Source organism: Lolium rigidum, chromosome 2, assembly GCF_022539505.1.
Source record: "Lolium rigidum isolate FL_2022 chromosome 2, APGP_CSIRO_Lrig_0.1, whole genome shotgun sequence".
Classification (NCBI taxonomy): Eukaryota; Viridiplantae; Streptophyta; class Magnoliopsida; order Poales; family Poaceae; genus Lolium; species Lolium rigidum.
The window spans coordinates 153,910,250-153,923,120 of NC_061509.1; the positions used below are offsets into that span (position 1 = coordinate 153,910,250).

Here is a 12,871-nt window from a genome sequence, read left to right on the forward strand (position 1 = left end):
GACTAGATCCATACATGAAGTTTGACTTTGATATGCAAATGCATGTTGCAATATCAAGTCCTTACTTGATGCTATAGATCTAGAGGGTGATGGTAAACGTGTGAGGAAGTGACGAACTGCGAAGATCTTAAAGACAAGATGAAGGTTCATCGAAAAAGGAAATAAAGTTGTGGGAAGTAACCACAATACTCGAAGGAAGTACAATCAGAAACTCATGCTTACCTCAACAGAGGAGTACTTTAGTACAGGAGAAGCATGAAGGTGAGAAATATGATGGTTATGGTGAAGCTCAAGCAGATCCCTAGTCATCATGAAAGAGGGAATGCATGGGAAATCACTTAGGATACTATAATCATAGTGTCAGCTAGTGGTTTTCTTGCAAAATAAACCCTGAATGAAGGAAGATTATATTTGAAATCATAGCAGATATAAGAAGACCATAGTTGATATCAAAAGACCACAATTGGTATAGTATCAATACTACGAGATAAAGTAGAAGATGTCTCGTCCAGTTGATCAGAACCTATAATAGAATCCATTTTTAGATATCAAATAGCCACAGTTGGTATAATAATCACAACCGATATCAGTTGGTAATACAAATAGTCCACGACTTAATTATTTGTAACAAAAGTTTGTGAACAAATAAAAATCTTGTCAGCCAAATAGCTAGATCTATAAACATTTAGTCAAAGGATTCACATTGGATGTTCACAATTGAGTGGATACACCACAAACATTCTTCGCGAGACCTTAGAATAAGTACAAATCCATAAGTTATAACCAGACCAATATTCCAACCATAAATCCAATAGTTGGAAGAAAAGGAGTTGAAGACCATAAGAAAACTCTAAGGGGTAGAGTAAAGTTGAGTTGGATATACGATGACTTAATACTTTGAGTAAAATGGAAGAAGAAGGTCTGAACTGAGAGGAAGTTCAATCTTATTTTCATAAGACTGTTGAACACTACTTTCAGAAGGATGTCAGATCAGAAGCCGAGGTTCATACCTCGAGGACGTAAGAAGTGGACTATAATTTGAGAAAGTGAGTAAAATTTACTCGAAGTACTTAAGCTCAAGTAAGTCAAATATAAAGAAGTTGGACGAAGAAAACACCATAGACCAAATACAGCTCAAGAAGGCCAAAGACCGAAGTAGATTGACCATACCAAAACTAAAGTCTATTTGAATGATTCCTTTCATGGAACCTAAATAACCAAAATAGTTAGAGGTATCAACTATAAACCATGATTGGATGAACTAAATGAGTCTAATCCATTTTTAGGAAAATAAACCATCACGGCCAATTCCATAGTTAGGACCTATTAAGTACCATTACTGCAATTTTGGTAGTAAGGGAAAACAAAGACCTATTTTATCAAATAGGAGAATGTATCCAAATAGTCTTCAAATAAGACTAGCAGCACCTGAAGAAGTCCCAATCATTGAATCTTCAATGATATTGGAAACAAGCTTATAATATTGGAGGAAATCATGGAAGTAAAGGAAGTAATAATTGTTTGATGTCAAACACTAATGGATTCCAGGAAGAATCTGGACAAGGGATATATTCAATGATATCCAGAAAGATCAATACGGAGTTCGAGAAAAGTCGTAGTCTGCACAAGTCAGATCCACACTCCGGAAACGAGAGAGAGTTCAAACTTCGAGGACGAAGTTTAGTTTAAGGGGTAGAGACTGTAATATCCCAGGTATTGGGGTTACAAAAATAGTGGAAACAGATGTGTGCATTGCATTCATGCATAGAAAATCCGGGGAATTTTCGCGCTTTAAAGTAAAACAGTCACAGTAACTGAAGTTTCACTTGACCTTGGTGGAATTGAAGTAGCTTATCAAGTCAAGCGCTATAAACCTCAATGTGACTTTGTTAAAACCTTGTTTTGGGTAGAGATAATTTGATCTAAGGGGTTAGATCAAATGGAACTAATAATTAACACCACCACACTTTACTCAATGATCAATTAGTTGATCCTATAAAATATTATAATATGGCAATCCTTGCCATAGTATATGAACATCCATTTAATTGGAAGGCAAGAAACAATAATTGGAGTAACTATTCCTAACTTATCTTTTCCATGTCTTAAACTAAACCTTGATCCTACCATGAACCTCATGGTATTCATTCTACTTTATTCTTGGAAACAAGACATGGAGATCCAACTAAGGAATATAATTCTTCTCTATTCCAAATTATTATGAATCAAACCTAGAGAGGTGAGAGTTCTATATTATTCATTAGAGAAGCAATGATAAACTTTGAGTTAAACCTTGGATATGTATCCATGTATTCAATTAATCATCTTTAAGAGAAGCCCTAAGATATTATTCAAGTCCTTCCCAAATAAGAGAGACCAATCATACTAATTCTAGCTTTACCTATTTAAGAATCGAGAAAACCTTTGAACTAAAGTATTAAGACAACCATTTCATCTTGAAGTGGTGAGATAACCAAATACCAAATGGAATGAGACTATATCCATAGATTAGTGAAATAAGGATAGGACCAATTCAATTAAGTTAGACAATTGAATCTTCAGCTTAGCTACTTAAACAAATATTAGGAGTACACCATATACCCTAGAATAACCATTCCTTTATAGGAGAGCCCAAGCTAAGGTGTTACACTCAAGAAAGTTAAAGCCAACACTTGAATGTGAGGGAGAGAACTATCCATATACTCAGATGATAATATCACCATTAATTAAGTAGAACCCTAACATAATATCTCAGGCATCTTCCTGGGATATAAACTTCAGAGACAACCATAGTAGTCCTATTCAAGAAGGAAAATTAGAAGTACTATACCCTAGTTGATCAAGACAATATTTGACCATGGAAGTGAGAACACCATTTAATGAGAGATCATTAGGGAGCCAAACCTTGATCATAATAAATTGTGTAGTGATCATAAACCCTAAGAACTTGAAATAGAAGATATAAGCTCATAAGTAAAGCTTAGAGTTAAAGCCTATAATATATATGGTGAGAAACCATTCATCATTATCACCAAAGTTAACTATAAAAAGAATTATAGCTACTTTAGTTAATTTATCAATAGATTAAGAATATAAAAGAAATCTATTGGTATAAGATAAAACCAATTCTCAAGTCCTAGTAACTAAAGGAGAACCTCAACTATTAAGCAAATAACCATCTTATCATGGTTAGGGGAGATTAAACCCTATCATATGCAATATGGTGTCATCTCATCTCTACAACCCAGAATTAAATCTCAACCCTAGTTTATGTATCACTTGGGTGATCACAACTAAAACCTAAACCACAATTAAGTTCTCACCCATGTGTCATTAGGTGAATATAATTAGGACCCTAGAATTGCTCATTAGCTAAATTCTATGCTTCACTAATTAAACCTAAGAAACATCTAGTGCTCACAATTAAAACCCATGTGTGGTGAATAACCACTCATACCAACCACTGATCTATATAATTAAGACACAACCTTCATGAGAGTAGTACATACTCTAGATAAGTTAAAGTGATATCAAACTATAATAATAATATTAAAATTTGAAGGAGCCCTAGTAGAATCCCCAATTTATTAACACATAATTGTGCACATAAAATAACATGCAAGTAATCATATCCCAAATGGAAACCAAGACCTAATTCAACCTCTGAAATTACTTTGAGTTGAAAATATCAACATTAATTATTCCAAACAGAATTGATTCATAAGAAAAAGAAAATTAAAATATAAACTCATGTCCAATTGCTATTTTGAATAAGCACATATGTATAAACTCAATCTCATACCGGATAATTGTTTCAAATAAAATAGTGGTGTAATAAGCATTACACCAGATCTTAATAAAATATTTACAAACATCTCGCAAACAGAATTGAATTCAAAACTGAATTCAAACTAGAAATTGAAAACAGAAAATATATAAAACATAAAATAAACAAAAGGAAAAAAAAGAGAGAACCTCACCTGGACTTACCTGCCGCAGCAGCCCACGCTGCAGCCCACCAAACAGCCCAAAGCCCAGCTCCAAACCGCCACCCAGACAGCCCACGTACCCCTTCGCTCGGATAAGAACGAGAGGGACGAAGCCATCTTCGTCTTCATCGCTGGACGTCCTGGAGCTCGCCACCGCGACGCCGATGAGCCACGTCCCGGCCGCCAAAGTGGACCAGACGACCATCGACGACCGACGACAAGCCTATAAATACCTCGCCGCATTTCCCTTTATTCATGTTCGTCATTTTGCCCAATTTTGCAAACCCTAGCTCGCCGGCCATCTTCCCCGCCGCCGGTAGGAACCTCCCCAAGCCCCGCCGTAGACACCATCAACGTCGCCGTGCTCTACTTGCTACTACTGCGCGAGGAATCGAGGTGGGGCGTCCCCGAACATCGCCGTTGAGCTCGTCTTCCCCGACGCCGGGAGTGACGACTCCGGCGATGCCGTCCACCTCCGGCCTCTCGACACGCCCGGCGTGCTCGCGGTGAGTCACCGGCTCCATAGCGCATCAAAAGCCTCTCCGAAACCCCCGCATCGTTGTAGCGCCGTACGTCCGCGGGCGCCGCCGCGGTATCTCGCCGGAGAGCACGCTCCGGTGACCAAACCGGAGCGGCGCTACCACCGATAGCATAGTCGCATCGCCCTCGTTCGATTTTGCACACGCACGCTTCCGGGGAGCGCCGAATCGCCGGCGGCAACCTTGCCTCGGCCGCCGGTCGGCCACCTCAACGCCATCTCGGTGATTTTGACCTCGGTCAAAGGCCACCGTGGCACGTGACATGGTCACCGGCCCACTAGCCGATGGCTGTGGGTAGGTTTAGACCGGGTGTAGTTAGCATTTCTGTTTTAATTCTAATCCTATTAAATAGCTGCAACTTTACATGAATTGATAAAATTCAGTTTAATTCGGAAAAATATAAATAAGACATTAAAATTCTTAGAAAAGAAAACTCTATCCAATAAAAATATAAAATGAAATTTTTATTTTTAATAAAAATTTAATTGTTTAATAATTGTTATTTAAGTCTTTAATTTTAATTCTAAAATTCAATTAAAATTCAATAATTAGGAAAACTTCATAAAATAAATAAAAACCAATAAGTAAATAAGGAAAACATTAAAATTAATTTTCCTTTTCTATTAACTTATTAAATCCTTATTAGGAGGATTTAAAACCCTAATTAATAATTACCTAGTTATTAATTGTTTAAAAATAATAAAAATGCCAAATTCAATATTATTTTTATTTAGAAGTAATTAATAACTTCTAGTTAAAAATGAAGTTACTAATCATCAAACTACATGGTAAATAGTAAACCATAGTTCCATAAGGAAGGAAACTTGGAACTCATAATTTCATGTGAAACCCCAAACCCTAATTCCACTAGAAACCCTAGTTCCAATATTTTATGTGTGAACCCTAAATTATTTCCAAACCTAAAAAAACAAATAACATGTGATCATGTTACTTCATTAATAATCATAGATTCATACTTAGCAACTCAATGCTTGATAAAATCCACATAAAATATGGGAACAATATCATTACTAATTAGTATCCCATGTGTTCATCTTCATCGGACCTAAATAATCAAGTAGGGTTAATCAAGTGAAAACCCTAAATCCTATTACCAAAGTCATCATCATTATTTATCCCTATTTAGCATCACACCATTGTGATGAACCCTAATAGCAACCATGCCTACTATTTTACATTACATAACAATGTTCCACTAAACCCTACTAGTGTGAGATACTTATGAACTATCCTATTTAGGAACCAACCATTCTCTACTTAGAGATCCAATAGCTAATAAAAGACAACCTCAACCTTAATTGTTATACTTCTTATTATTTAAGAAGCATGTTCTTCAAAAGTTATTCTTTTGAAGTAAATAAAGAAGCATCACCAACCCTGCTTATAAGAACCTATAAACTCTAGCTAGTAATCACCAGTCAGATGAATCAACCTTAATAGCAACCATGTAAAAATACTTGCTTAGGATACCTAGGCTTAACTCAAACTTACAAGCCCTAGGTGTTGATGAATCCAACATTGTTGGGATCCATCTAATACTTACTCCAACAACTACCATAGTCAACCATAGAACCCCAACCTAATTATCATACTTGTCCTTTATTGATGAATATGTTCTTCAAAAGTTATTCTTTTGAATTATATAATAAGTAATCATCAACCATGCATTATAGGACTTAAAATTGACAACTTCTCTTTACTTATTATACAACTACTATTCCTGGTTGTGTATGATTGTTACTATTCATTTTGCCACCTGCTTATAATTCTAAATAACACAACCCTGAATAAGAACCTTGTTTGCAAATCACTCTAAAAGTGCAACACACCCTAAACCAATCATTACAACTCACCAATCCTAAGTCATCGGGGTTAGATCACGCTTAGAGCGATTGCATCTCATACTTATGCATTACTTGCATCCTTGGAAATCTTTTAAACATCGTCCTTACCGGACGATGATGCTATTTCAGAATTTGGAGTTATTGCGTATCGAAGACCTTGTCCGCATAATCTTGCGGACAAGAAAGGCAAGTTCATCACTTGCTCATGTCATTTGAGTATTTCTATCAAATTACTTGCAAAGTACTATGGTTATCACTATTGCATAAAATCAAAACCACTACTTTCATAACTATGAATATGACTATGTGGTGGGCAATGGAACCATGGATTGTGTTGATATGGTGGAGGTTCCATTGCACGGGTTTATATCCATCTAGGATTAAACAACAAATGTCGCCAGTGATTCTTGTGCCGTAATACCCGTGTTAACCATAAGATCCGGAGTGGGACGGAGTAGTCAAAAGTGTTTCCACCTCTCGTTCATCAACGGATGCGCTTACCGTAGCAGTTGTGTCTGGCGGAACAACCGGAGGGTGGGGATCCCATTCTAATTCCCCACGGTAAAGCATTGCTTGCCGTAGCGAGTTGTGTCTTGCGGAACAACCGGAGGGTGGGGATCCCATTCTAATTCCCCACGGTAATGCGGTCTATGATGGGTTGCAGCCACCGGCGTAGGAGTGTATGGTAAGAGCCCGAGCTCGTTGTCGTGGTCGGGGTCCACCCTGAAATTACGGGAATAATGGGACCGACGTGGACCCAGGGTCGGCGCATGCAACAAAGGGTGGGTGTTCGAGGTAGCGGAGGAACATGATTGGCTAGACCTTATACCGGGCCTCACACCAAAGGAAGTGTGGACGAGAACTAGACTCGGTTGGCACCAAGGTTAAGATCTCTTATGGGTAAAGCAACACACCTCTGCAGAGTGTAAAGAACCGTGACCTGTCACTCCCTGTTCCGGGATATGGAAGCTGCGAACGCGGCCGGAAAGGAGCTCCATGAAGTTCTAGTAAACCGGTGAAGGCTGACGGACATAGCTCTTCCGAATAAAAGCAACCTCTTGAAGAAATGATTATGAAAACCTGCATTGGTATTAGACTTTCTGGTCTAATGCTGTAGCTAGTGCATTAAACACCTCTTTCCTATAATGAACTTGTTGAGTACGCTCGTACTCATCCCACTCTTAAATCCCCTGCTTAGATATGGAGGCATCGAAGGAGGATCTACAGTGCAACTCAAAAGCCGAGGAGTCAACAACTACTTCAAGAGACAGGAACCTGTCAGAAGAGTCAGATACCACATCCAACAAGGAGAAAACCTAGTTTAGCCATAGAAGGGAACTAGCTTCCTAAACCTAGCTCCTATTTAGCTAGAATCTATTCATAGCCTCTGTAGCTAGTTAAATACTCTACAATTAGAGTTCGTGTTAGGACTAGACTACGAGTCGTTCTTCTGGAGTTTATTTGCAGTTTTACCTCATTGTAAAGTAGGAGGCTGTAAGGATCTTATGTAACAGAGTCAATGTTGTAATGCTATAGACATGCCTTGGACCCGCATATGTTTCTGTTGTACCACTCTGAGCGATATAATACTAGTGGAACTGTGTTTCATTGGTGTTATATCAGACTTGCATACTACACCATGCAGTGGTATGTCGGGTCACCACAGTTGAGTACTTAAATTGGTCAGGGCAAGACATTGGCTTCACAATAGCAGATCACCCGCAGCAAGTTCCTCGGCCAGGGCAATCAACACTTATCTTACCAGCAGTAATTGCAGGATTCGATGTATCTCGAGTGTTTATAGATGGCGGCAGCAGTTTAAACCTTATGTACGCAGATACGCTAAGGAAGATGAACATCTCCCTAGCAAATTTGAAACCAACTGACACACGTTTTCATGGCATCACACCAGAGAATCCAAGTTACCCACTAGGGAGGATCAATCTCGACGTTCAGTTTGGGACCCGAGAAAACTACAGGATAGAAAGGTTGGAATTCGAAGTTGTGGATTTCCCGTCGCAATATCACGCTTTATTGGGACGACCAGCATATGCCAGGTTTATGGTGGTACCACATTACACGTATCTGCTTTGGAGGTTACCTGGACCTAAGGGACCAATCACAGTCAAAGGCAGTTTCGCGTTAGCCGATAAATGCGACAAGGATTTTCATCGACTATCAGAAACTTTCGGGATGCAAGCAGAGTATATGGCGTCAAGGCTCACAACTGACTATGATGTGTTGCCAGATGTACGAAGGCCTCTCAGGGAACCAACCTTCAACACGACGAAAGATTCCAAGGAAGTACAGATTCACCCGACAGATCCGAAGAAAACAACGTCCATTGCGACAGACATGGACCTCGCATAGGAAAGCGCGCTCGTCGAGTTCCTCCGTGAGCACTGGAAAATCTTCGCATGGTGTCCAGCTGACATGCCAGGAGTACCCAGGGAACTTGCCGAGCACCACCTAAACTTGGATCCAATCGCGAGACCAATCAAGCAACCTCTGAGGCGTTTTTCGGAGCCAAACCGCAAAGCTATGCTTGTCGAGAAATTGATCGACTAAGAGAAGCTGGTTTCATTAAGGAGCTACATACAGAGGCCACATGGGTAGCAAACCCAGTGCTGGTCCCGAAGAAAAACACTAAATTCCTTCGCATGTGTGTCGACTTTACGTGTCTCAACAAATACTGTCCAAAGAATCACTTTCCCCTCCCAAGGATCGATCAAATTATCGACTCCACGGCAGGATGTGAACATCTTTCCTTCCTGGATGCATACTCTGGTTATAACCAGATCAGATTGAAAGAAGAGGACGAGGTCAAAACAGCGTTCATTACACCTTATGGCGTGTTTTGTTATAGAACAATGCCCTTTGGTTTGAAAAATGCGGGAGCAACATATCAGCGGATGATGCAGAAGTGCTTAGCAACACAGATTAGGAAAAACGTACAAGTGTACATCGACGACGTCGTCATAACATCAAAAAAGGGGGACACGCTAATCGAGGACTTGAAGGAAACTTTCGACAATCTCGACAAGTTCTGCCTCAAGCTGAACCCGACAAAGTGTTCTTTCGGCGTCCCTGCAGGAGAACATCTCGGGTTCCTAGTTTCAGCAAGAGGGATTGAAGCAAACCCCGAAAAAATCCAAGCTATCGTAACAATGAGGAGGCCAACGAAGTTGAAAGAAATACAGCAGTTAACTGGGCGCGTCGCAGCTTTAAGAAGATTCGTCGCCAGGTTGGGAGAAAAGGCATTACCGTTCTACGCCTTAATCAAACAAGGATAGACGTTCCAGTGGAATGAAGAGGCAGATAGAGCCTTTGAGGATCTTAAACGCACAATCACGACACCACCGATCTTGGTGGCGCCTAAAGAGAAGGAACCCCTCCTGTTATACATTGCGGCTACACCCCAAGTGGTCAGCACGGCACTCGTTGTCGAAAGAGAAGAAGAAGGGAAACTCCATGGAGTGCAGATACCGGTATACTTCATCAGTGAAGTTTTATCGCCTTCAAAACAGTGGTACCCACAGTACCAGAAACTAGCATACGGAGTATTTACAACCGCAAAAAAATTGCGGCACTATTTTTCGGCGCATCCGATAATAGTGGTAAACGAGGCGCCTTTATCCAATATACTAAACAATCCAGAAGCTACAGGTCGTGTCTCCCTTTGGGGAATAGAACTTTCTCCTCGGGACATCACGTATGAAAAAAGAAAAGCAATAAAGTCGCAAATTACGCCGGATTTCATCGCAGAGTGGATGGAGCTGCAAAATACAGGACCCCCGGATTTATCGAGAACTTGGACTATGAACTTCGACGGGTCCAAGAGGGTAGAGGGAGCTGGAGCAGGCGTGATACTCATATCACCTGAAGGCGACAAATTAAAGTATGTCTTACGGATGACGTTCCCAATCGCGTCTAACAATGAGGCAGAATACGAAGCTCTTATACACGGGATGAAGATGGCGAAAGCTTGTGGTGCAACTCGACTAAAAATATTTGGCGACTCACAATTGGTGGCCCAGCAAGTCATGAACGAATGTGATGCAGTCAATGATAGCATGGTGGCATACAAAGAAGTGTACAGCGAGCTCGAGAAGTTATTTGATGAATGCGAGGTAAATCATATCAGCAGACTGAGCAACGATGAAGCCGATGTTCTTGCAAATATCGGGTCGCAGTGCCTCGCAATTCCACCAGGTGTGTTCTGGGAGGAAATAACAGAGAGATCTACAAAGCCGAAGAAATTAAAGAAGAAGGAGAAGGAAGAGAAATCCTCGGGGGCGGCAAAAGAAACACTAGAAGAAGAATAGGAACAGGATCTAGTATTGATGGTGCAAATACCATGGATGCAAGCGTACATATCACTACTAGGAAAAGGCTTATAGCCGCACTTCTTACCGCTGGCAAGTACGATTTAAAGATGCCGGCGGTAAGGCCTTTTAGGCCCGCCTCGCATTACCGCCGGCGAATCCGTTTGGGGGCGCCAGGAATAGACCGTTTACCGCTGGCGAAACGGGCCAGCAAACGCCGGGGATATGTTGGGTCGAGAGCAGCCGAATGGGCTTTTCATTACCGCCGGCGAATTTGGTTAGGGGGCGCCGGGGTAAAGCCCACTACCATTGGCGAATTGGGGCCGTCCGACGGGGGTATTTTGCCCCAATTTTCTATTACGTGCCACGGCATCACGTTTGGACGGGAGATATCCTCGTTTCTCTCGATCTCTTCCCCGCAAACTCATCTCATCCACGAATTTCTTATCTCCTCGCTAACAAACTACTTCTCGTCCACGACCAGCTCCCATCGAGAGGATCACGGCACCGGCGGAGGAGAAATGGGAGGCGCTGGCGGTGCGGATCGAACAGCGACGCTGGGTCCTAGGCCTCTCCTGCGCCATGGACGACGGTGGCGGCGGGGAGGTGCGGCTCGCCAGGAAAAAGGGCATGACGAAGCGAGGTCTGTCGGCGGCGCCGCCGCCTCCTGCGGAGAGGGGCAGGGACCGGAGTCGATCTGGCATGACTACCACGATTTGCTCCAGGTGAGCCTCTTCCCTGGTCTGGGCCGTCTCCAATCGACGCCATGAAGGGCTCCAACCCCGAGATCTATTCCGTCCGTCGCCTCCTCGAGTCGTCCACTGGCGCTCCGTCACGGTGCCTAACCTCTGCAACTGCGGCCTGATGGTGAGTAAATCATCCATCCATTCTATTCCGACCCAGATTTTCTATGTTTTTTCATCCATCCATTCTATTTTGAATTGGTTTGAGTAGATTTTGTTTTACCCATGGTAATTCGTTTTGAGCACACAGATGATATGTTGCATTCTAAACGTGCTTCTAACAATGATTTGCGTGAGGATCTATAGATGGATTGAAAATTACCGGGTTCAGATTCGGTTCGAGTAGCATCAGATTCTTTTGGTTTCTTTCTCATCCGAGGTAATTCTAGCACACTTAATGATATGCTGACCACTAGAATCAGCCTAAATGTTCGGATTAAACCATGCTTGGTCACACATAATTCGACCTTCTCATATTTCATGATGCTCCAGAAGTTTTATGATCTGCACCAACCTGATGTGTGTTTCTGAAAATTGAAACTGAAATTGCTGGCCTCATCTTGCTACTACTGCTTGTTTAAGAACACTCTTGTTTCGATTGGTTAAAGTGGGGGCTTCATCTTAAGTCAATGGTAAATTAAACATTTGAGTCTTAATTCTCTTGTTGTACATCGTTCAGCATTATCCAACTTTATTTGTGGGATAGGGTTGGGATTTTGTAGTATATCCAGTGCTTACCTTTTTCTTAGCTTGCAGTGAACTCTGTTCAATTAGAGGCATAACTGACTGTTTTCTCTTGTTTACAACAGAAAGTTGAAGATGCTATCCATAGAGGCATAACTGTTCCCAATTAAGGAAGCCAAATATCCTGGAGAAACTTTACCGAGTTTGGATGGAACAGATGAGTGATGAGAAGTTAGAGCACTTTCTTTTGTAGATTTTTTTGTGAATTTTTCTGGATGTATTCACATGTGTCCCGATGTATAATTGCAAAGCTAATAAATAGTATATGGACGTGATGGATGGGTTATTACGTCAATTGTTCTTTTTTTAAATCCTAAATGACATACCGCCGGCACATTGGTCTTATGCATGTGAAGGCGCCGGGGATAACATCACGTTACCACTGGCGAATCCGAGGACGCCGGCGGTAAGCGCTTACCACCGGCGAGGTTATCGCTGGCGAATCTGAAAGTGTCGGCGGTAAGCATTTTCAGGTCGCCGGCGGTAAGCCTTTTCCTAGTAGTGTATCATACATCCTAAGGAAAACAATACCCGACGATCCAGTTGAAGCAAGGCGAGTTATTAGACGGTCCAAAGCCTTTACAGTGGTCAAAAGGGAGCTGTACAAACGCAGTATTTCGGGTGTGTTACAGCGGTGCGTCACACCCGAAGAAGGAAGGGTAATCT

The 12,871-nt window shown here is 41.4% G+C and overlaps 1 long non-coding RNA gene across 1 annotated transcript; it reads left to right on the top strand.

Annotated features, from left to right (window-relative positions):
- Positions 1 to 11,118: 11,118 nt before the first annotated feature.
- Positions 11,119 to 12,491, top strand: LOC124687497. Its single transcript, XR_006998233.1, has 2 exons — positions 11,119 to 11,585; positions 12,271 to 12,491. It is a non-coding gene; the product is annotated as an uncharacterized LOC124687497 (long non-coding RNA).
- Positions 12,492 to 12,871: the final 380 nt, after the last annotated feature.